Raw genomic sequence first — 23968 nt, 5'->3', positions numbered from 1 at the left:
TTTTGCATGATGCAAAACTCAAATTTACATATGTTAAGGCCTAAAACAGCACCGTTTGTTCATTTTCACAAGGATTTTACGTCTTCTGGGGACTTTGGGTGTTGAATGGGAGGGGAGCAAATGCTGAACTTAGTCATTTTTTAATGCATCGTTCACTGTGCACTCACGGGGGACCAGGCATGCTTCACTTGTTTAAATTTAAACGTTCTTTGGATAAAGTACGCCATTCAATTGACGTAATTTTCAATACAACCATTTTTTACGGAAAACAAGTATGTGTTATTCCATTTTCTTTTGACACGATTATAATTTTCTTGCTTGATGCCAGCGGAGCGACTTTTAAACCCGTTTCAAAGAAACTTCTGAAAACGACTAGAGGCATAAAAACTAAGCGAACAATCTCTTGTACAATAGTGAAGGCGGTTGAAGAGAGCGTGGCATAGATATCTAAAACGGTCCGCTATTATCAGGTTTTGAAACCGACGGTATCTACGACTTATCTCATCTAACCATTCTGTAAATAAAACTATAAATATATATACTCCTATAAATTTGGTGCTTCTGTGTATTTATGTTCATATGAAAAAACACTTTTCTCTATTTATTTAAAAAGAAAATACAACTTCCTTATATATAAGTCGGGGAATTGTATTCATCTGCAAAAGACCTAGCTAATTTGCATATTCTTTTAAACATTCATTTTAATTAAATCCCTATTAGTTTTTTTCGGTTTAAATATTAGATTATCCGGCTTAGTTTACTATTACGTGTAATTATGTCCATGCATATCTCCTACATGATTTATACTTGCGTAATATTTGCATAAAAAGCATTTAGTAAAACAAACCTCTTTCTACAGTTATATTTAAATATGTGTATATATATTTAACAAAAAACCTACCAAACTCCTCTGACAATTTTGAGTCTACAGACATAAGACTTAATATATAGGGTATACGAACCCATGTGAAAGTTTATATTTGGTTTTCAGTCGGAGAAAATTGGTGCAGAAGTGTAAAAGTTTAAAAAATGGAATTTGTCATGTGAAGGTCGAACGACGGCTTGACGAATATGCATGCGTAACGTAATAGCTATTGGTTTATGTTTTAATTTTTAGCCGCAAACATGTCTTTATTGCTTAGGCATCAATCTCTAAGGAAAAAGTAAACCGTATACTAAACGTTTTGCTTTTAATTCCCGGTGGTGGCGCACGTCGTTCACCATTACGGTATATTGGGTATAATATAATATAATAATAAATACGAAATCTGCATTAATTTAAATATATTTAAGCATATTTTTCGACTGGAAAATGCCAGGCAGTCTGCTAGTGTATCGTGTTTTTTTTTTTTTTTTTTTTTTTTTTTTTTTTTTAGATTTGTCATGTTGAGGTTTTGGGATTTGTGGAACAGGTCGACCTGTTCCACAAATCCCAAAACCTCAACATGACAAATCTAAAAAAAACAAAAAAAACACGATACAATCGCTCTCTCTCTCTCTCTCTCTCTCTCTCTCTCTCTCTCTATATATATATATATATATATATATATATATATATATATATAAAGAGAGAGAGAGAGAGAGACATACAGAGATAGATAGATAGATACTTGTGGTTTATGCCTGGATATAACGTACTCAGTATTAACCCAAGAAATTCATCAGTATTTCCAATTACGTAGGATAAACAGTTGGTAGATTATTAGCACCACCCACTTGGCCTAGGGGGGTTAATCTCACTGTGCTGGGTATAAGAATGAGAAACTTATCGGTAATGCAGGTCTGGCAACATCCAACGACCGCCCGGGCGGTTATGTCACAGTAGCCAACAAGATATAACTTGTGCCAGTGTTAAAATCTCGAATATATATTTTCAGAGAGGGAAAACTTTAAATTAACAACCATATTTTCTTTCATTGCAGATTTGGCAACTGTCAGTTATTTTTAGTTCAGCTTGACTTGCCAATTTATCACGGAGCGACTCACACCTGATCGGTTCATTTGCAACTGCAAATGAACCGATCAATTTACTGAAACATTTAATGAACGAATCGTCGTTCGTGCGATTGAAACCCATGACGTTATTATCTTCGGGGATCTCCTATACATAAGTTTATATATCAGACAAAATAAGCCACGGGGAATAAAACATTTGATGCGTTACTGCCGAAATACAGCATACTTTAATGTGTTTGTGAAAATTAGACTTATCTATTATACAAATCTCACATGTGTCTTTTCATCATCATCATCATCATCATCATCATCATGCAGTCCGTCAGTCTTAACGATGACTAGTTGGGGCCTCAGTGCGTTATCCTTCCGTGTTGGGGTAGTCTCACTCCATCGCCACAGGACTTTCCAGCTTGACTCCTAACTTGCTTGTGCAGTTTAGGTGCAGTATCTGTTGCGCATCAGATAAACACCGCCTGAATCTCCAGCTTCTGGCTGAACGTAATCTCAGTGAGGTAAACAGTCACCCTATAATGTCCGCTACTACACCTTTTCTTTCCGGATGAGGTTCCATAGCCTTTTAAGGAAAACTGCAAGGCAGCAGTAGGATTTGAAGTCAGAGCTCCCATCCCTTATCCTTTTGCTGTGATAAGGCCCAAAAGGCAGTGTTGTTTGATTTTGGGGTTGGTTCCCCTTGTCTTCGCCCAACCAAGGGCACCCACAAGACAGTGGTTGTGTGCCAAGGCCTTTCCACACATTGGTGGGCCATAACGCACTACCTCTGGAGCCCCTACTACTCCGAGATCTCCTACAAGTTTAGCCTTTGGCCACAAGGCACCCAGTTATCGTGTGGCCAACGTGGAGGCACTGTAGGAGTCTTGATGATAAAGAGGCTATGTACTGACAGGAAAGACTCATGTGTATATATGTATGTAAATTTGCATGTCTGATTAATCGTTCAACAGAGGCGACAGATTTTTATGAGATCGGTGTCGTTTTTAAGCTCGACCCTCCGGACGACAAATATCGAAAAATTGGCCAAACACATTAATTCCTTCACCCTCAACTGGGCACTTTTTTACAGGGAGGGGTCGCTTTTTCCGCCGATATTTTCAAAAGTCATCGCCTTTTTCAGTTGTCTTGCCTTAATATAAACCTACGTAACTTCCTTACAAAGACCTCCACTTGCTTTTCCGCCTTTGTGTCACAGGTTCGAGCTTTCCCGCATACTACCACTTATTCTTTTTGCTCAACACACACCTCCAAACAACCGGGCAACGCCTGGCACCCAGGCTAGTAATATAGAAAGCGTATATTTAAGAGTTTTCGAACTTCAATTAAAACAAATCACAGAAACATAATTTATATCAATTTGTGGTTCATGCCGAGCATTACATTTTAACATTTATAATTTAAACAAAAGTTTAGTCATCTGGTCCGGCGGCTCGCGCATATATAGTGTAATCTAGAAGTCTAATTTTGTGTGTATATATGCACAAGTACTTATGCATATATACGCATCTATATGTTTATAGACGTGCATATGCACACACACATATTCATATATATATATATATATACACATATATATATTTTTACACAGGCATCACCACATTATCAAGGCCAAGAGGCAACTCAAGGATAAGGGTTAAGAGTGTACAATAGAAATTGGACAATATAGTAATCATTAGTAATGAAAATTCGGTAAATTTGATAACTTATATAGAACAGCTCATCAAGAACTTATTTACATTAGACTTGAACACAAATATATTGTAGTCAGCCGGAAAGCAGGGAAACGGAAGACAATTCCACAGGCGTGCAGTTCTAAGAAAGAAGCTTTGTTCATGGAATCTACGTTGAGGTTTAGGCAAAGATAAACAGTGGGAGGAATTATTGATAGTGTTTTTAACTAGACGAGTGTTTCTTGTCAAAGTTTGGCGAGTGGGGGCCATAGACTGAAGCTCAGTCGAACACTTTCCATGAAATAACGATACATCAGAGACAAACTCGCAACATCTCTTCTGTGAGATAGAGGTTGCAGGGAAGAGAAAAGGACATCTCCTACGAGGCTACGAAGTCTATTTTGAACTCTATCAAGGCAGGAGAGTATGCATATATACGCACCTATATGTTTATAGACGTACATATACACACATATTCATATATATATATATATATATATATATATATATATATATATATATATATATATATAATTTAAGTCATTTAATAAATTTTAAAATTTATTTCAAAGGTATTCTTTGTCTTACATAGAATAATAAAAATCTTTTGATTGGAAATTCAAACATTTCACGTCATAAATTTTTAAATTTATTGAATGACTAAAATTTGATTTATTTGCTCTATCTTGTATATCGAGCAATTCTTTTTAGGTGGAATATTACTGTCAGTAATATCTTGTAAATCTTATAATCACAGGTTTCCATACCAGTTGAGTGTTAGATAATTTTATTCTGAAGAATATATGTGTGTGTGTGGGTGTGTGTGTGTGTGTTAACAGCTGCGAATTGTTTCGCTGCAGATATTGATTAGACTGTCAAGGAAATCTATTTCGTTACTTCAGCTAAGATTTTAAACTCAAGGGATCAGCCGCCGCATTAGGATACAAAACACGGATTTATTCGGATTTATGCAATCCGTGAATCTGGATTTCTTTGACAGCTTAAGAGGAAGATTAACATTCCCGATAGTTTGTAAAAAAAGAAGATCAATGAACTGCAAAACTAGGGAAAGTATTACATGTCGAACAGACCCATTTCATAGAAATCGCCCTGGACACGTGAGATTAATAGATACAAATATTCTTTATAATTGGATTTTGATTCTTTGAAATACTGTTAATTTTTTGGCATATTATTTACACAACGTTTAAGTCTGTGTTACATTCGACTTCATCAGGTGTGTACTAGCGCGACTAGAGGATCTTTAAATCGAACTCGGAAAACTTTCTGATTAACTTGGGAATCCTCATAGAATTTCGAGCGGTGGTGAAATAATTATCTGTACTGACATTAATTTGGTTCCGATTTTATAATCAAGCTTGTATATCCCTCTATTTAACGTGACATGTATAAAACATTATTCGCTCATCTGGAATGTAAACGTTTATACAGGGTGAACAGAAAGTCCTTGGACCAATTCAAAAGTGGTTTATTAATAGAAAATTACAAAAATATAAATTAAACATGAATGAAAATTATAAGTTAGGAAACCAAGAATAAATTCAAATTATTTATTTTCAATGTGATGTCCCTTCCTTTCGATTAGACGTTCAATTCTCTGTCTGAAGTTACCAACCGAGGCACGCAGCGTTTCCTGAGGTATTTTAGCCCATTTACTCAGAAGAGATGTCTTCAAAGCATCAACACTTAAATGAGCAACAGAACAGACCTTTGCCTCCAACAAAGACCACACCGAAAAATCCATGGGATTCAAATCAGGCGATGCAGGAGGCCACATCTCCTTACTCCAGAATCTTGGAAAATGACGTTGGCACCAGTCCTGAGTCTTTCTGGAGGTGTGGGATGGTGCTCCATCTTGTTGGAAGGTGAATTACTGATCTTTGAAGTGTTTCTACATCTCTTCAAATGCTGGAACCAAAATATCGTTAATGTAGCGATCTGTGTTGATCTTAACCCCCCTGCTCCACGAAAATCAGAGGCGACTTCCAAGATTTGGAGACTGCAGCCACACCATGAGGGAAGACGGCTTTTTTCGGCGGAAAACTATTCTCACGGAGTCATCATTGTCTGCTGAAGATTTTGCGTAAACTCTGTCGTTCTGATTGTTAACAGTCGCTTCAATTGTGAAGAGTTTTTCATCAGAAAAAACGATCTATCGCTCTGCCGTGCCAGCCTTCAGTTCTCCAAGAAGAAGTTTTGCTCTTTCAAGTCTCTTGTGCTTTTGGGCAGGTGTGAGGTACTGTCTCTTTCTCATCTTGTAGGGGGACAACTGGAGATCGTTTTTTACGATGGTTCTCATCGAGGTCACGCTCACATTCATGTCTTTAGCCATTTGTCTTGCAGATCTCTTCGGGTTCCTCCTTACCCTCTCTCGGACAGCTTTAATCACCTTCTTTGTTCGAGCAGTGCGAGGTCTTCCACTCCTAGGACGGTCTTCAGATGTACCAAGTTCCTTAAATCTGTTCACAACATGGTACACGGTGGATTTAGCCACTTTCAAGAGCTTAATAATCTCTGAGTTTGTCCTTCCCGCGCAATGAAGCTGGATTATGGCCTCTCGTTTGCTCATTTTTCTGAAAGTTTAAACAAAATTATTTTAATATTTTTGTTGAAAATAATTAGATCAATAGTTAGACTAAATACTTACTTTATTCGAAAAAAGAAAAAAGTGATTTTAACAATATTTAATTTTAAAACTAAAAATGGTCCAAGGACTTTCTGTTCACCCTGTAGATTATGATAATAATGATAATGATTTTGATGATCATTATAATTATAATTATGATAATTATCGTCATCATCATCATCATTATTATTCGAGACCCCAGGGCGTTTTAATTGGCATTTGGTACTAAGGATTCGTTGCTCTTTGCCACGGCATGGATACAGAACATAAGTGACCACTGACCAGGTTATAATCGTAAGCAGTAATCATAGAAACAAAATACTGTAATTTTCCAACAAATATAATTCATTCCCAATCATTTAATCGAGTGAAACCGCAACAAAATCTAAAAACTAAACATTGCTGTCCGAGTAATTCTATCCAAAGACGCCCAGTAGTTTGGATTCTCCGCGTACACATGAACTTATAATCGTTCAAACATGCCCCGATTTATGAAAATGGCATGAGAAAGAAAGTCGAAGAGATAAAAGGAAAGGAAAAAAAGGAGGAACGAGAGAAATAAAGAACGAAAGAAAAGTAGAATAAAGAACAGAAGGAGAAGAACAAGAAAGAAAAAGAAATAAGAAAATTAAGAACAATTACTTATTTGTCATCTTCGCATAGTTATTGCGTAATCTATTATTCAGCCACATACACACACATGTATATATACCAGCACTGATGTTTACTAGTGGATGCATTGTTAATGTATCCAGATCTCGTAGGTATTAAAGTCTTGAATTGAAACTGTGTTTAATTTCAGAAGAGTTTCCCATTGGTAGTTATTCTGTAGAAGTCGTAGATATGAAAAATTCTCAGTGGGCAGCTATTATACAGCTATTCTGCAGGCTTTGAACTTTATAATTTTGCAGCCAAAGAACAAAAGATCCTCTTGTGTTGACACGAAAAAAATATGTTCTGGAATGTTAAGAGATTTTCTATTTATGGACCAATTCTGGTTTCTGATTGGCTGATAGCAGAACGTGAATAAATTTGATATGTCAATTTTTATCAGCAGCATTTATAAATAGAATATCCCAACTTTGAACGAGCGTAACTCTATTATAAATCCAACATATTGCACTTAAAACAATTAGCTTGAGCTGAATCTCTCGGATTAGGTAAGGGGGTTCCATTCACACGACAGCTTTACACAGTTGACAAGTGTTGGGAATAGAACACAATCAAACTTTACGAGATTGAGATGAGTTGACATCAACTATGGAACACAGCATCAAGTCCTAAGTGTGTAATAGGTCGATCGTGTCACACACACATATAGTGCAGCTGATGGTTGCGGTTAGCGTAATTGGAATTTCTTTTTGTTTTATTATTTATACTTTTTAATACGTGTGCACCCCGCTCGTTTATGTAAGAAACAACGCATATACCGACTGGTTATGAGAAACGACCACAAGGCCAAAACAGAGGGAAAAGAAGACGATGAAAACAACGTTGGTGTCGGCCTCGAGAGAACATGGAAAAATCGAGAAATGAAAGAAAAAAAAGAAAAAAAGGAAGAGAAACAAAAAGAAAGAAAGAAAGAAAGAGAGAACGAAAAAAGGGAAGTAAAGAAACAAAATAAATAAAGAAAAGAAAGAAAAAAGGGCGAATAAAAAGAATTTATCTGTGCCACTATGCCCCTCCGCGACCACATCGTCGACACCAACGTGATTTTCATCGTATTGTTTTTCCCTTCTCTTCTGACTCTGTAATCGTTTCTCACATTAACAACTGGGTATACATGCCTTTTCATACATTAACGAGGGGTACACACGTGTTAACAAGTATAAATAATAAAATAAAACGAAAGTCCAACAACACCAACTGCGACACATTCTGCAAATATCAGCTGCACCATATGTGTGTGTGACACCATCGACCTTTATACATTAATGTCCACATCTATGTTCTCTTGAGTCCGTGCACGTCAGTTGATATCAACCCACCTCGATCTTGTAAATCTTTCGCGATCTGATCTAAGCCATAACCTGCGTTCGACTGTGGTCTGTTCCCAACTCTTGTCAGCTGTGTAATGCTGTGTTTTAATGCAACCCCATTGCCTCATTAGTGTTGCTGACCCGACATTCAGCCCAAGCTAATTGCGGTAATACTCACGGGCCCCTATTACATCAGCAATGCATCCGCTGGTAAACATCAGTGCTGGTATATATGAGTGCTTGGATGAATGATAGCTGACTAATATGCAATTTTTAGTTAAAGATATTTCCGAACAAAGGGGAAATGTTAATTCGCTTTAAGATTTTGATTGGTGTGTGTGTGTGTGTGTGTGTGTCTGTGTGTGTCTGTGTGTGTCTGTGTTTGAGGTTACGTAATGGAAAACACGCCGACCAAGGAAAAATGACAAATAAGTAACTTTTTATGTTAAAGATATTTCCAAGCAAAATGGGAAATGTTAATTCGCTTTGAGATTTCAATGCGTGTTATAACCGCTATAACTATCTTATAACGGATCGTTTTCTTGAGGCTATTTGGAGGGGGAGGAGTTATAACTGTAACTATCGTCAACCGTTGCAAACAATCTCCACAAATCTGACTGTCGCAAATTATCGAAAAAAAAAACTCATCACCACAATTAACACAAATTAAAAAAAAACCCATCACCACAATTTACACAAATTAAAAAAAAAACTCATCACCACAATTAACACAAATTAAAAAAAAAACCATCACCACAATTAACACAAATTAAAAAAAAAACCATCACCACAATTAACACAAATTAAAAAAAAACTCCACCACAATTAACACAAATTAAAAAAAAAACCATCACCACAATTAACACAAATTAAAAAAAACATCACCACAATTAACACAAATTTAAAAAAAAACATCACCACAATTAACACAAATTTAAAAAAAAAAACATCACTACAATTAACACAAATTAAAAAAAAAACATCACCACAATTAACACAAATTAAAAAAAAAACATCACCACAATTAACACAAATTAAAAAAAAACATCGCCACAATTAACACAAATTAAAAATAACCATCACCACAATTAACACAAATTAAAAAAAAACCATCACCACAACTAACACAAATTAAAAAAAACATCACAAAAATTAACACAAATAAAAAAAACCATCACCACAATTAACACAAATTAAAAAAACAAAACCATCACCACAATTAACACAAATTTAAAAAAAAAACCATCACCACAATTAACACAAAAAAAACCATCACCACAATTAACACAAATTAAAAAAAAAACTCATCACCACAATTAACACAAATTTAAAAAAAACCCATCACCACAATTAACACAAATTTAAAAAAAAACCATCACCACAATTAACACAAATTTAAAAAAAACCATCACCACAATTAACACAAATTTAAAAAAAAAACATCACCACAATTAACACAAATTAAAAAAAAAACTCATCACCACAATTAACACAAATTAAAACAAAAACCCATCACCACAATTAACACAAATTAAAAAAAAAACCATCACCACAATTAACACAAATTAAAAAAAAAACATCACCACAATTAACACAAATTAAAAAAAAACCATCACCACAATTAACACAAATAAAAAAAAAACCATCACCACAATTAACACAAATTAAAAAAAAACCATCACCACAATTAACACAAATTAAAAAAAAAACATCACCACAATTAACACAAATTAAAAAAAAAACCATCACCACAATTAACACAAATTTAAAAAAAAATCATCACCACAATTAACACAAATTAAAAAAAACATCACCACAATTAACACAAATTAAAAAAAAACATCACCACAATTAACACAAATTAAAAAAAAATCATCAGCACAATTAACACAAATTAAAAAAAAAATCATCACCACAATTAACACAAATTAAAAAAAAACCATCACCACAATTAACACAAATTAAAAAAAAACCATCACCACAATTAACACAAATTAAAAAAAAAACCATCACCACAATTAACACAAATTTAAAAAAAAAACCATCATCACAATTAACACAAATTTGAAAAAAAAACCATCACCACAATTAACACAAATTAAAAAAAAAACATCACCACAATTAACACAAATTTAAAAAAAAACCATCACCACAATTAACACAAATTAAAAAAAAAATCATCACCACAATTAACACAAATTAAAAAAAAAATCATCACCACAATTAACACAAATTTTAAAAAAAACCATCACCACAATTAACACAAATTAAAAAAAAAACCATCACCACAATTAACACAAATTTAAAAAAAAAACCATCATCACAATTAACACAAATTAAAAAAAAGACGTCAACTTCTATGATTTTGTCGTTTTGTACCCGAAACTGCCACACCTTTATTAACAATCTTATTTTATCTTTTTTGTTGTTCATTTGTAAACATCTCTCTTCCATTTACTACTGATGACCTATTTCCCTTTTTGTTATTTTTTTTCTCTTATGTTTACTAACACTTGTTGGGGGGCGTTGATAATGTCACATCATTGACTATCTACCCGTCTGTTTGTTTTCTTATATCCGCGTGTATGTATCGCTCTGAAACTGTTTTTTTTTTAATCACTAAACCTCGGCGTCTGAGTGATTGTATCCACAGTCGACCGATAACATAGGTTCCTGACGATGCCAATGACAGTTACACAAAAGAAGAAAGAGAAATAATAATAGACTAATATGAAAAAAAATAGAAGTAAGGAACGATAAAATAAAAGGGCAAGAAAAGAACGAACGAAAAATAATTAAAAAAAGAAGATAAAGGTTAGTGAAATAGGTACAGAATAACAAGCGAATAAAAAAAAAGGATATGAGAAAGAGGGAAAGGGTTTTTTTAAGGGAGAAATAAAGAAGGAAGGAGATAAAACGTGCAGAAATAGAAAAACTATGGATAAAAGAAAGAAATATAGAACTGCACGCCTGTGGAACTCTGTTCCGTCTGCCTGCTTCCCACCGGACTACAACTTGGATGGCTTCAAGTCCAATGTTAACAAATTCCTAATGAACCGTCCCCTTAAGTAAACACTTCATCAAATCTCCACACTAAAGTAATATACTTGCAATAACCCTTATCCCTGAGTGGCTTCCGGGCCTTGATAAGTGATAATCACTGTGTAAAAAAAAAAGAAATATAAGAACCAAAAAGTAAGAAACACAAAAATGTGACATGGTTGCGCTACAATAAACAACGCAGGAAACATACTTCATACAAGGGCCTGGATATGACCTTGAACTATACCCGATGCTGAGGCCCCAGCTTGCGGGCTTTGGGGAGTGTGGAGCCACCCTTTAATTGCCATTACTCCCAGGGCTACTCTGACCCGGAGTGGTTGTACCTGTTAGGGTCCCAACTATGGGTTAAATAGAAACCGACTTGAAAACAACAAATATATTCTATTAAAAATGTTTTCTTCAAAATCTTTGGATTCGGCATTAAATAACCTGAAAAGGGTTGATATGCCGTAAAACAAAACCAATCAACCAACCAACCTCTCTTTCTTCTTCCCGTGACGCCAGCGCGTGCACACTTGCTTAATTCGTAGATGTGCTTACACATTTATTCTAATAAATAACAATACACACAATCTATACGTTTATCTATTGGAGAACAATATATATCATCTTCAGGTAGTAAATATGGTTAAATAGAAACCGACTTCAAAAAATATATTCTTTCAAAAAAATTTCTTCATAATAACTGGATTCCGCATTAAATAACCTGAAAAGGGTCGATATGCCGTAAAACAAAAACAACCGATCATATTTCATACACATCAGTTAAGGTGTCTCTCTATCTTTCCTTCTATTTCTCTCTATCTCTCTGCGATACTATTGCGTAGCATGCATTAGGGACCCCCAAATATCCGTCGCTACAATCCTAATCACATCGATTTTCTTCTATTCTGATTGGCTCTGAGTTTAATCTTTCCCGGGTACATCTGAGCCCACAACTCTTTCAAACTGGAAACTGTCCTCAACTGACGTAAACCCAAGACTGTCTGCAAACTTTATCTAACTGTTGTAAACTTTCGAAATACTCTGCCACCTTTAAAACTATCCGTAAACTAATTATCCTGATATATCGCCCTTTTGTCCAAGTTATTGTAACACCTTGATTAACATTTATATTAGAGATGGTTTTGTGTATCTTGGTGAAAAAATGTATAGGTTAGTTCTGCTGATAAACTTAGTTTCTCTTTTATTTTTATTCTCTAAGACTTTTGGGGGGAATGGGGGGGGCGTCGATGGTATCAAAAAAAAAGAAAAAAGATGAGAAATAAAAAATGTAAAAAAGACAAGAAAATAATGAAATGAAAGAGGAAAGCAAGCTGACACAAACGGAAGAAAGATAGAAAAAAAAGTAAATGGAAATCAAACAAAAAGGCAAAGAAAATACTGAAAAAAATAACTGGAAGAAAAAAAATGAAGAAAAAAATATACGGGATGGGAAACGACAGAAAAAAAAACGTGGTACCAATAAAAAATATAAATACATAATTATTTATTGTTTCTTTTCTTATTTTTTCGTTTCTTTTTTTTTCTTGTTTTTTTGTTTCTCTTCTTCCTTTTTTTTATTTTCATTTCATTTCTAGATGTTTCTATCTTCTCTCAAGGCCGACACCAACGTTGTTTTCATCGTCTTCTGTTTCCCCTGTTCTGAGTTTGTGGTCGATTCTCACAACGACTGGGTATATAGTCGTTTCTTACATTAACGAGCGGGTACACACGTGTTATCAAGTATAAATAATAAAAAAGAAACGAAATTCCAATGACACCAACTGCAAATATCAGCTGCACTATATGCGTGTGACCTTTTACATTTTTAAAAAAAAAAAAAGGATAAAAGAAGGTAAAAAAAGAAAGTAGAAAGAAAAGAAAAATAGATTGAAAAAAGATGGGAGAAAAGAAGACGAAAACTACTCCCCCCCCCACAAAAAAAAAACATCGAAAGACAGAAAAAAAGGAATTAAACAAAAACGAAAAAACAGGAATCAAAAGAAGAAATAAAAGAAAATGAGAAAGAATGAAAAATACACACACAAAAAAAAGAAAGTACCGGGACTAAAAAGCCGGAAGGAAAACAAAAAGAAAAAATAAAGAATACGGAGAAAAACAAACAATAAAAAAACAAAAAAACAAACAAACAAACAATAAAACAAAAAATAAAAAACAACAAAAATATCAATAAAAAACAATAAAAAACAAGCAAGTAAAAACAAACAAAAAACAAACAATAAAAAACAAACAGTAAAATACCAACAAAAATAACAATAAAAACAAACAATAAATAAACAAACAATAAAAAAAAAAATACAAAGAATAAAAAAACAACAAAAAACAAACAATAAAAAGCATTTTAAAAAATAGGTGAGACAAAGAGTCAAAAGAGTAAAAAGAAAAGGAGGAGGAAAGAAAAAAAAGAATGAAAAAAGAAAGGAGTAGCATAAACTAGAAAAAAAAAGAAAAGAAAATCAGAAAAAAATCCAAAGAACAAGAATGCAATTCGATAAAAAAGAAAATAGGTGATCCTTTGAAGTCATTCACTTAAAGTTGGTCAATCGATTGACCACTACCGGATGCCGGTAGCAAGTTCCAAGTTAATGGTGGTTGTTGGGGAGATGAGAACCGGCCTTGGTTGTATAAAAATATAACATAAATCTTATTACGGTCGGAAGATCCTGTCGGGCGAGTTGTTCGAAGATGGGATATTGGATATTGATTTGTGAATGATCGAACCACGGTTACAGATTAAGTCAAGGCATCGAGACGCGTGCGTGGGAGAGGTTTTAAAACAGCTACTTTTAGAGAGAAGGATCCAAGTCAGCAACTGACAATTATGTTGATTAAAAGGTCGATGCTATGCAAGTATTTTATTTATCTCTTCTGATAGACAAGCGGTCAGATGTTATGCAGAAAAGACAGCGCTCTAAGATAAGCACATTCTATCAGAACCGTCGTAAATAGAATCCCGTTTCACTAAAAGTCACATTAGCTGTCTACGTCACAGGATAAAGTGTAACAGACATGGCACATTTACATCTTGACAGGTGTAATTGTTTTGTTGGAAGTGTCGAAGAGCTTCTCAGAGTAGCCTATCCTGCCTTGACAGAGTTTAAAACCAGCTTCAAAACTTAGTAGGCGATGCATTTTCTTCTCCTTGCAGCCTCTTTCCCACAGAAAAGATGTTGGCAGCCGAGCTTTGCTCTGTCGTTATATTCATGGCAAGTGCCCATTTGAACTTCAATCTATGGTTCACCTCTGCCAAACGTCCACAAAAAGCAGTCATCTAGCTACCACCACTCTCAACAATTGTTCCACACTTTCTGTATGTGCCTTAATCTAAACGCAAATTCTATGAACAAAGTTTATTTTCTTGAACTGTCCGTCCGTGGAACCTGTTCCGCAGGCCTGTCTTCCAAGTGACTACAGCATGGTCACCTTCAAGTCTAATGTAAAAGTTACTATTGAAGCCGAGCGCGCACAAAGGCTACGAGTTCGTCAAAGCGCATTCAATTTAGATATTTATAAAACAGCTATAGGATGCACGATTGCGACGATGTGTCAGGGGTTAAGGTTTGGTTAATAGTGTGGGGCCTATTAGATTTAAACATCTTGTTTGGACCCTAGATAATGGCAGGGACGGGCTGGTGTTGCACAAGCTAAAGTGCCGCAAAACTACTCCATGCGAAGGCGAATGATGACCTTTTAAAGATACAGGATACTATCAAATGTGAGTAATTTTTTTCTAGCACGATAGAGAGAGCGCACCCTCTTTGGAACAAGCTTGGCAACATAGCGCGGAAGCGCATATGCAAATGCAGGCATAATGATGTCACCGGTCAAAAAAGATTATAAATAAGAGAAGGATGATGTTAGAGATGTGGATAAAGTTCGCGATCACGTGCGAGGCGGGAATGGCGCTCATGACGACGATGACGCGAGGAAATATATGTCGTTAAACAAAATAAAACGAGAGTTGATGTTCTTTCCAATTCTTGGTCTCTTTTGCGACTGAGCATTACAACGTGTTGGTTACAAGACAACGTTATACGATGCTTCCAATGCGATTCTTTTATTTATTCTTCGGTAGAAGCGCATCAGGCGGTTAGCAATAAACTTACACTTACTCAGAGAAAAGTTAAGTCTAAGAAGGTGATCTAAGAAAGACCTATACATTAGTCAGGCGGAAACAAAGTCACTTCCAGTCAGGTTGTCAGGGACCGATCCTTGAATATTACGAATCCCTAGTCAAGCTGTGCCAGGTAAGTATGCTGTGCAGATATGCTGTAAAGGTTAGGGGAACCATCAGCGATTTCTATGTGGATTCCAGAAAAAAAAATCTAGTCTGGTGGAGTAGCCAGCTAAGAGTTATTAATTGTAATAACTAAGGCTAGGACAACAGCATATTCTTTACATTGTTTTGACTTTCGAGTTTGTATTCGTTGATATCTTATATTGTTTTTATAAAGAGTGATATGGTTCTCGGTTGATTAACTGCGTCTAACTGTGTGGTATATATACTAGAGAGTCAAAATAATGAAAAGAATGTGCTGTTGCCATAGCCCTAGTGATTACACGTGAATACATTGAAAAACTTGGCAGAAAGAAAAGCCACACAAAAAAATTATTATACTGAAAGGTTATATTCTGACTAGGGCTATGACAACAGCATATTCTTTTCATTGTTTTGACTCTCGAGTGTGTATCCGTTGATATCTTATATGCTTTATATAGAGTGTTGTTGTTCTCGGTTGATTAACTATGTCGGATATATAGAGAGTCCAAACAATGATAAGAATATGCTGTCGTCATAGCCCTAGTAATTACACCTGTAGAGCTTGTCATAACTGCAATACTAAGAGCACAGTACCTTTAAATATATTTTACTGAGACTTTGCTCATATGGACCCTGTCTGTTCCACTCTCTCTCTCTCTCTCTCTGTATGTATGTATGTATGTATATATATATATATATACATATATATATACATATATATATACATATATATACATATATATACATATATATATACATATACACACATATATATACATATATATATGTATATATATATATATATATGTATATATATATATATGTATATATATATATAATGAATAAATATCGTCATTTTTATGCAATGTTCTCAACTGATTTCTAATCTCTGGATTTTCTTTGCAAAACATTCACAGCAAAAACTCGATCTTTTCATTATAACAGGGAAAAAATCTTTCTACTCTCTGTGTTTTTAGAAAACCTCTTTTCAATAATTTTCTTACTATAAAACATGCTACGACAGCACTACTACGCTGTAGATTGGAAAATGATTTGTTGCCAATATTTTTCTCACTTCATCCGTATACTTAATCAAACGTCTTCTGTTATCCATCAAATACCGAATACTTAATATCTAACGTTTACGGGGAATATGAACTGGAATATATACATTGAAAGTATTGCCAAGGCTGCTGCAAAGAAGGTGGTCTCTCTCTCTCTCTCTCTCTACCGTGCTAGAAAATTACTTACGCCTGAAAGTACCCTGTCCTGTACCTCTACATTCGCCCATGTATGGAGTATTGCTGTCACATTTGGGCTGGTGCATCTGGTGCTTGTCTCTCACTCCTGGACAGGACTTAATGGAGACTCGTCAATCTGATAGGTCCTGAACTGGGTTCTAAGCTTCAGCCTCTATATAATCGACGGAATGTTGCATCCCTCTGCCTGTTCTACAAATATTTTAATGGTAAATGATCTGACGAACTGCAAGCACTTGTGCCCCCACGACGTAAACACCCTCGACAAACCCGACAGGAAGCTAAATCCCACCTCCACACAGTAGAGATCCCTAGATGTAAAAAATCATTCTACTCCAATAGTTTATTCCTTATATTGCTTAATACCCAGGAAACTACTAACACCCGAAAGTACCCTACACCCCTATAAGGCCACCAGTCGCCCATGTATGGAGTATTGCTGTCACATTTGGGCTGGTGCATCTGCTGCTTGGCCTTCACTCCTGGACAGGGATATAAAAGAGAGTCGCCAACCTGATCGGTCTTGAACTGTCATCTAGGCTTCAGCCTCTGTCCCATACTAAAAGCACAGCACCTTTTTTCTCAGTTAGACCCTGTCTGTTACACGTTTAACACACACACACACACACACACACATATCTATAATATAAAGCTGAATGTGTGTGTGTGTGTGTGTGTGTGTGTGTGTGTCTGGTCACGAATAGGCTCCTATATGGTTGAATATTTAAAGAAAAAACTGATTACATATAATGATAGAAGATGTATCAAGACACAGGAATGGGTATGTTTGATCTGGCAGAACGATGGTTCATTAAAATTGTGGGGTCTGCGTTCGCGCCTGGCCCACAAAGTATGGAAATAAAAAAATTAAAAATTAAAAAAAAAAACGTTTACAAGTGTTTTTGATATAGATGTACATAAGAATACTTTGATAAGTATGTTTTAACTTAAATATGGTATAATAAAATTATGGGGTCTGCGTTTGCGCCTGGCCTCCATAGAATGGAAATAGGCACACACTTTAATAAAGTCTTTTCATATCTATCTGCGTAAGTATACTTTGATAATTATGCTTCAGTTTGAAGAAATATGGTATAATAAAATTATGGGGTGTTCGTTCGCACCTGACCTCCATAGAATGGAAATATGTCACAAAGTTTAACAAGGGTTTTTTTTTATATGGATCCACAGAATATTGTGATAAGTGTTTCAGTGTGAACAGGTATGGTATAATAAATTATGGGGGTTATCTATTATATTTTTACTTTCATCATAGTTTTCTTTGGTTTTGATACGCCCCCCCCCCAAATTCAACCCTGTAAGGTCTGACGATGCTGTTCGATCATAAACACGGTCAAACATCCGAAACCAAGGAATGAAAGCTGTCCATACTAAAGATTTACAGTTTTTTTTTCAACGTCTTTCATTTTCGTTTCGATATGTTTTTGAGACGAAGAGCGGAGTATCGCTTGAAATATAAAAAATAAAATATTCAATACAAAAAGTAACACCGTTTTCATGCTTCAAAAACCCCTGATAACCTTTAAATCACTAATATATATGTTATATAGTGGGATGCGTTAGGATCAATATGAGATGAAATATCTTTCCGCAGGGTGTCCAGCCTCCACGTTGGTATGTTTGCAGCACATGGTGAAAGAATGGAACAATTATGAACAAATAAGAAAATCACTCGCTGTTACATAACGATATACGTTTATTATGGAGACCCACACACGTAACGGCAATTCAAACATAATAGATGAAAGGTTAGAAGTCCAAGTATGATAACTGGAACAATGGGAATGATGCTATTTCTCCATTACGGAAGTCACTGTGTTTTCTCTGCATTGTCTACTTCCGGTTGTATAATCCATAAAAGTGGCCTGAGAATTTTCGTGGGAGCTAGTTGGAAAAGTCCAACTAGATCGCAGACGCACTGTCATACTATCCGATCGCGACATCAAAGGGGTCTTCGGGATGTGATGTTTTGACCCATGATTATTTGTATATAATTTGTCTTTATAGTTATTTTAAAGCCCAGTTATATATATATATATATATATATATATATATATATATGGGTGTTTGTGTGTGTACATTATGTACAAATACATACCTATTGCTTATTATTATGCATGGCTGTATAGCTTCATGGGCAAATTTCATTGTTAGGTAGCAAATAGTTGAAGGTTTTCAATGTGTGTAAAATCATAGTAATTAAAAGAGTTTTTTTCTTGCCGAAGATGAAACAGAGGGGCAGGTAGATGTTCTATTGTTCCTGGCATTGGACGCACGCGCAGTGCGCACTTACGAGGTGGATGTGGTGGTGTCGGGCGGATTCAGTTAGATTGATTTTTGTATTGTATATTTGTGCGTCATAATAGAAAGAGAACAATAGTAGGATGCTGGGAACCGCTTAGATGAAGATGTGCATGATTGACTATTATTGATGGGAGATCGAACCAGTGAAGCATGGAAGACGTAACGATAAGGAACGTAAAGAAAAACAGAAAAAAACTAAAAAAGTACAAGGTGTCTTCAATAAGTTTCCAGACTTGTTCATATGGGTGCTTTTATTGATAATGCACGCATGAAATTATAGTCACCTTCGAAGTAATCTCCTCCGGTTGCAATGCATGTGTTGTACCATTCCAACAACTTCTAGCAGGCCCTTTGGAAGTCCCCTTGTGTGAGCGTGTGAATGACCCTCGTCAGAGATTCTTTCATCTCCTTAATTATCTCATAACGACAGCCTCTAATATTTTCGTTGAGCTTAGGGAATAACCTGAAGTCACAAGCAGAAGGGTCTGGACTATAGGGAGGGTGAGGAACTGTTTCGATGGTCATCTTGGTGAAATAGTCTGCAACAAGGACGGAGCACCTTTGGGACAAACTTCGCACAAATCTTCCGCATCTTCATTTCCTTGAAAATAATTGTGTGTACAGTTCTCACACTGACACCAAACTGTTCACTTATTGTCTCTATAGACACACAACGGTCTTTATCCATTAAATTCTTTATATGGCCAATCAACTGTGGTGTTCTGACTTTCTTACTCAAGACAGAAACTTAATATATAGGGTGTTCGAACCAATGCGAAACTTTATATTTGGGTTTTAGCCGGGGAAAATCGGTGCACATTTTGAAAATTTAAAAAAATGGAATTAGCCAGGTGAAGTTCAAACGACGGCATTATGAATATGCATGCGTAACGTAATAGCTATTTGTTCATGTTTTAATTTTTAGCCTTGCAGTAAGCATGTCTTTACGGCTCAATCATTAAGGTCAAAGGAAAAAGTAAATTGTAAGCTAAACGTTCTGGTTTCGATTGTCGGTGGTGGCGCACGAATAATTTTTTAAAACTTTTGTAATCATTACTATATATTGGGTCAAATATAATCTATATATCTATAAAAGTGAACGTGTCTGTCTGTCTGTCTGTCTGTCTGTCTCTCTGCGTGTGTGTGTCTGTGGACATTTCCCTGCACAATAACTATGTCACTTTTCAGTCTACAGACTCGAAATTTGATATAAAGGGTACTGACTGTTAAGGGGTCAAAGTTCAACAATTAGACCTTTAAGAACTCTACCAAACTCATCCGTCAATTTTTGGTCGAAACACTTTAAATTTTAGATATAGTTTTCTTGGACATGGATCTAACTTAATAACTAAGTTTGAGCCCCAAACAATAAATGTTAAGGGGTCATAATAGCGAGTCAAAGTTAACAAAATTGACAACTTTTTTTTTTTTTTTTTGCTCAACATACACCTCCAAACACCCGGGCATCGCCGGGCTGAAATGCTGGTACAATAATACGGGATCTGCAGTAATCAACATATCATGGAGGGTGGTCTTCTAGTAATTATATAAAAGTAAACAGTCATTTGTACCGCACAATCATGTTGACACACCGGTTCTCGCCAGATCACCGAAGTTAAGCAACGTTGAGCCTGGTTAGTACTAGATGGGTGACCATTTGGAAAGGCGAGGCACTCGGAATGTTGGGCGTGGACCAGCACCTTTACCCCGAAAAAAGAACTCGCTACAAAAGCATCTACAAAGTTGTATACAGCCTATACTCCTCCAGGGGCTCGAGGCTATGGATGGAAACAGTAATTTCTGTAAAGTACAATGTAGGCTACTACGATGTATTGTGGCCTACCTTATTACAAGGAGTCATGTGAATCTCTCTCCCAGATCACGTCGTACGTCTTTGACTGGAGCAGTGAATCAATCCATTTGAATTAAAATTATGCAATGTCATCGAGTTCGATGACAAGAAATGTAATGGAAGCGTGGAACGTTCGTTGATCTTCATTTAAACCCAGACAACTTCGGGTCTCCCTGCTGAGAACTAAGGTATACATTATTGTGATAATGGAAATTGAAATCGTACAGACAAAATGGCAAGGGTTAGTGTTAGGGTAAAGATTAGAAACTTTGTGTTGGTAGTTAATGTCTACTTATATTCAAAAGGGACTTTTTCTCTCTGTGTGTCTGCGTCAGTTTCCTATGTACGCCGGTAAAGTTGGGCCGATTATTTTGAAACTTCACACAAATGTACTTTCCGTCTCTGGGGGTGTTCTTAGTAATGCTTTGTACTGAAATATGAAATATTGCAGCATTAAGAATTGATTATATAATGTTATAATTTGAATTTTTTAAAAAGCATTCTTAATGCTACAATATTTTAAGTTATACATTTATTATATTTTTTACTAGAAGACCTTGTCCTTTTCTTTTCCAGTTTTAACAACTAGTCCTTTACATTTCCATGTTTAAGCTTAACCATTCTTTTCATACATTTTTCTCTTTCAATCCATGATTTTTCCAGGCTTCCAATAAATTTACTTGTTTTTTGTTAAATTTCAGTCTTATTTTTTTGCCTCCATAAACAGATATGTAATAACAATATAGGCACTCGTCTGCTTTCAATAAAATCCCCTTAATTATTTACTTTTTATGCTTTCAGTCTCTCTCTCTCTTTCACTTTTAATTCTCTTTCCGTGACAGCAATGAATTAGTAGGAACAGTAGTCGCTGTAGCGACGTGGTTGCTATGGAAACCAGCCATAAAAAAGCGTCGCTTATTTTCTTACATTTTTTGTACGATTTTGAACACCAGAAAATTCATCATAACTTTTGTTTTACTAAAGGAAAATTGCATTTTTTTTTCACAATATAGCCGAGAATGTGATCTATAAGCTGTAATAGTTGTTTAAATTATTGTCGGGAAATGAGTGAGCGATGAAGCTTTAAAGCAGTTCTTAATTACTAAAATTGCCATTTAACCATGTATTAAAACACGGTAGTGTTTGAATGATATAAATTACTGGTCTGTCTGTTACAAACGTGATTAACGTACTGTAACTTCGATATATTTATTTAATATCTATTTTTTCTCTATTTTCAGGTAAGAAAGAGTGATTTGGCATACTTTCTGCCGAAACCGTAAGTTCTGTTTGCATTTTATCTATATAAATAAAACAGTAGATGCATATGTGTTTAAATATTTAACCGATAAACTCTTAAACTACCGCTCACATAACACTGGTACTAACAGGAAATAATAATTATGCACCAAGAATTTTTATAACTAGTTGGTTGGTTGTTTTTGTTTTACGGCATATCAACCCTTTTCGGGTTATTTAATGCCGAATCCCCAGATTTTGAAGAATTTTTTTTTTTTAATAGAATATATTGTTTTCACGTCGGTTTCTATTTAACCCATAGTTGGGACCCTAACAGGGACTACCACTCCGGGTCAGAGTGGACCTGGGAGCAATGTTAATTAAAGGGTGGCTCCACACTCCCCAAAGCCCACAAGCTGGGGCTCTCACCACTGGATATAGTTTAAGGTCGTATCTAGGACCTTTATAACTAGTAAAGTCTTTGTTTTAGTTGATTAATAACGCGTACCGATATTTATCGGAAAGTTGAAATTCAAAATGTTCATTTTAACTGGCTGACGTGTTTTTACTATTTTCTGCGTATGCTCACATAAAGTTCATTTCCTCAAGTGTGTTAGTGTTTAGCCTTTATTATGTTTCATCAGTAGGGAACGCGTCTGCAAAGCTAACTGGTTTCTTTCGATTCTAGCTTATGGCTACGAGTCGTTTATTTTGAAATCTTTGCCATCCGGTCTTTATTAATAAATGCGAGTATCTGCATGATTTTAAATATGTTTAAACGGTATTTTTACGGCAAGTGGAAACAAACTATTTCTTTACAGGCTTGGAAAATAAAACCTTTCTTTTTAATATTTGTACATATTTTTTTTTTACTTTTGTCTTTTAAGGTGATAAATATTTTTTGACAATATCTTTTTTTTACCAGAAATTTCTCACGAACGATGACAAAACTTAAAACTAAAAAAAAAAAATAAAAAATCCTACTTCCCTTGAGTAAATTTTCCACGTCAAAAAACAGATTGATAAAAAAGAAAAGAAAAGAAAACTTACTTGAGCTAATGTCAGGTTCCTGTGTTTCTTTTCTTGTTTTTCCCCAAGTAATACGTAAATATTGCTCGAATTTCTGAAATTAGAACTAATTTAAATAATGTTATTTTTTTCTGTTAATTAAATTATTACTCCTGTTCCATTTAGATAATTTTCTTTTCTCTAAATAGTTTTTTTTTCTGTACTTTAAATAATTTCTTTCCTCTTCTATAACAAATTTCTCCTTTTCTTTTTCGTAAGGATATAAGACAAAGACATCCTTTGTACAATATGCATGGTATATTTTCTTTTTTATTCATTCATCGATTAGATAAATAAATATTAATTTCAAACCAAATTTCTATGCTAATATATCTATAAAGCTGAACGTGTTCTCTTTTGTTTTATTTAACTTCAGTAAGTTTTAAGATATCAAGGGGCTTCTTCCTAGAGCTAACACTTGATTCCGTTATGATTTAAATTTATATCCGAGGGCTCTTTTAACAAAAGATGCTGTTCCCTTTATGGCTGCTATTTGTATCTCGTTACAGCTTGGTCTTCCAGGAATTGCTTCTAAGTATTTTTGAAGATTCTTTTTTTATTAAACCAGTTGCTCCTATCACAACCGGTATAATGTTTATTTCTTTCAGAGAACATGTCGTTTTTAAATCATATT

General features: G+C 35.1%; 1 long non-coding RNA gene across 1 annotated transcript in view; it reads left to right on the top strand.

The window, feature by feature from the left end:
- Positions 1-22526, top strand: part of LOC145266703 (uncharacterized) — a 189053-nt gene extending 166527 nt beyond the window's left edge. The window contains exon 2 of the long non-coding RNA XR_013864773.1: positions 22269-22526. This is a non-coding gene — a long non-coding RNA (uncharacterized LOC145266703). The remainder of the gene's footprint in view (positions 1-22268) is intronic.
- Positions 22527-23968: the final 1442 nt, after the last annotated feature.

Source organism: Euprymna scolopes, chromosome 41 (assembly GCF_053919585.1).
Source record: "Euprymna scolopes isolate OS-2025 chromosome 41, ASM5391958v1, whole genome shotgun sequence".
NCBI lineage: Eukaryota > Metazoa > Mollusca > Cephalopoda > Sepiida > Sepiolidae > Euprymna > Euprymna scolopes.
The sequence above is the reverse complement of the archived record's forward strand: the minus strand, read 5'-3'. Positions and strand labels throughout refer to the sequence as shown.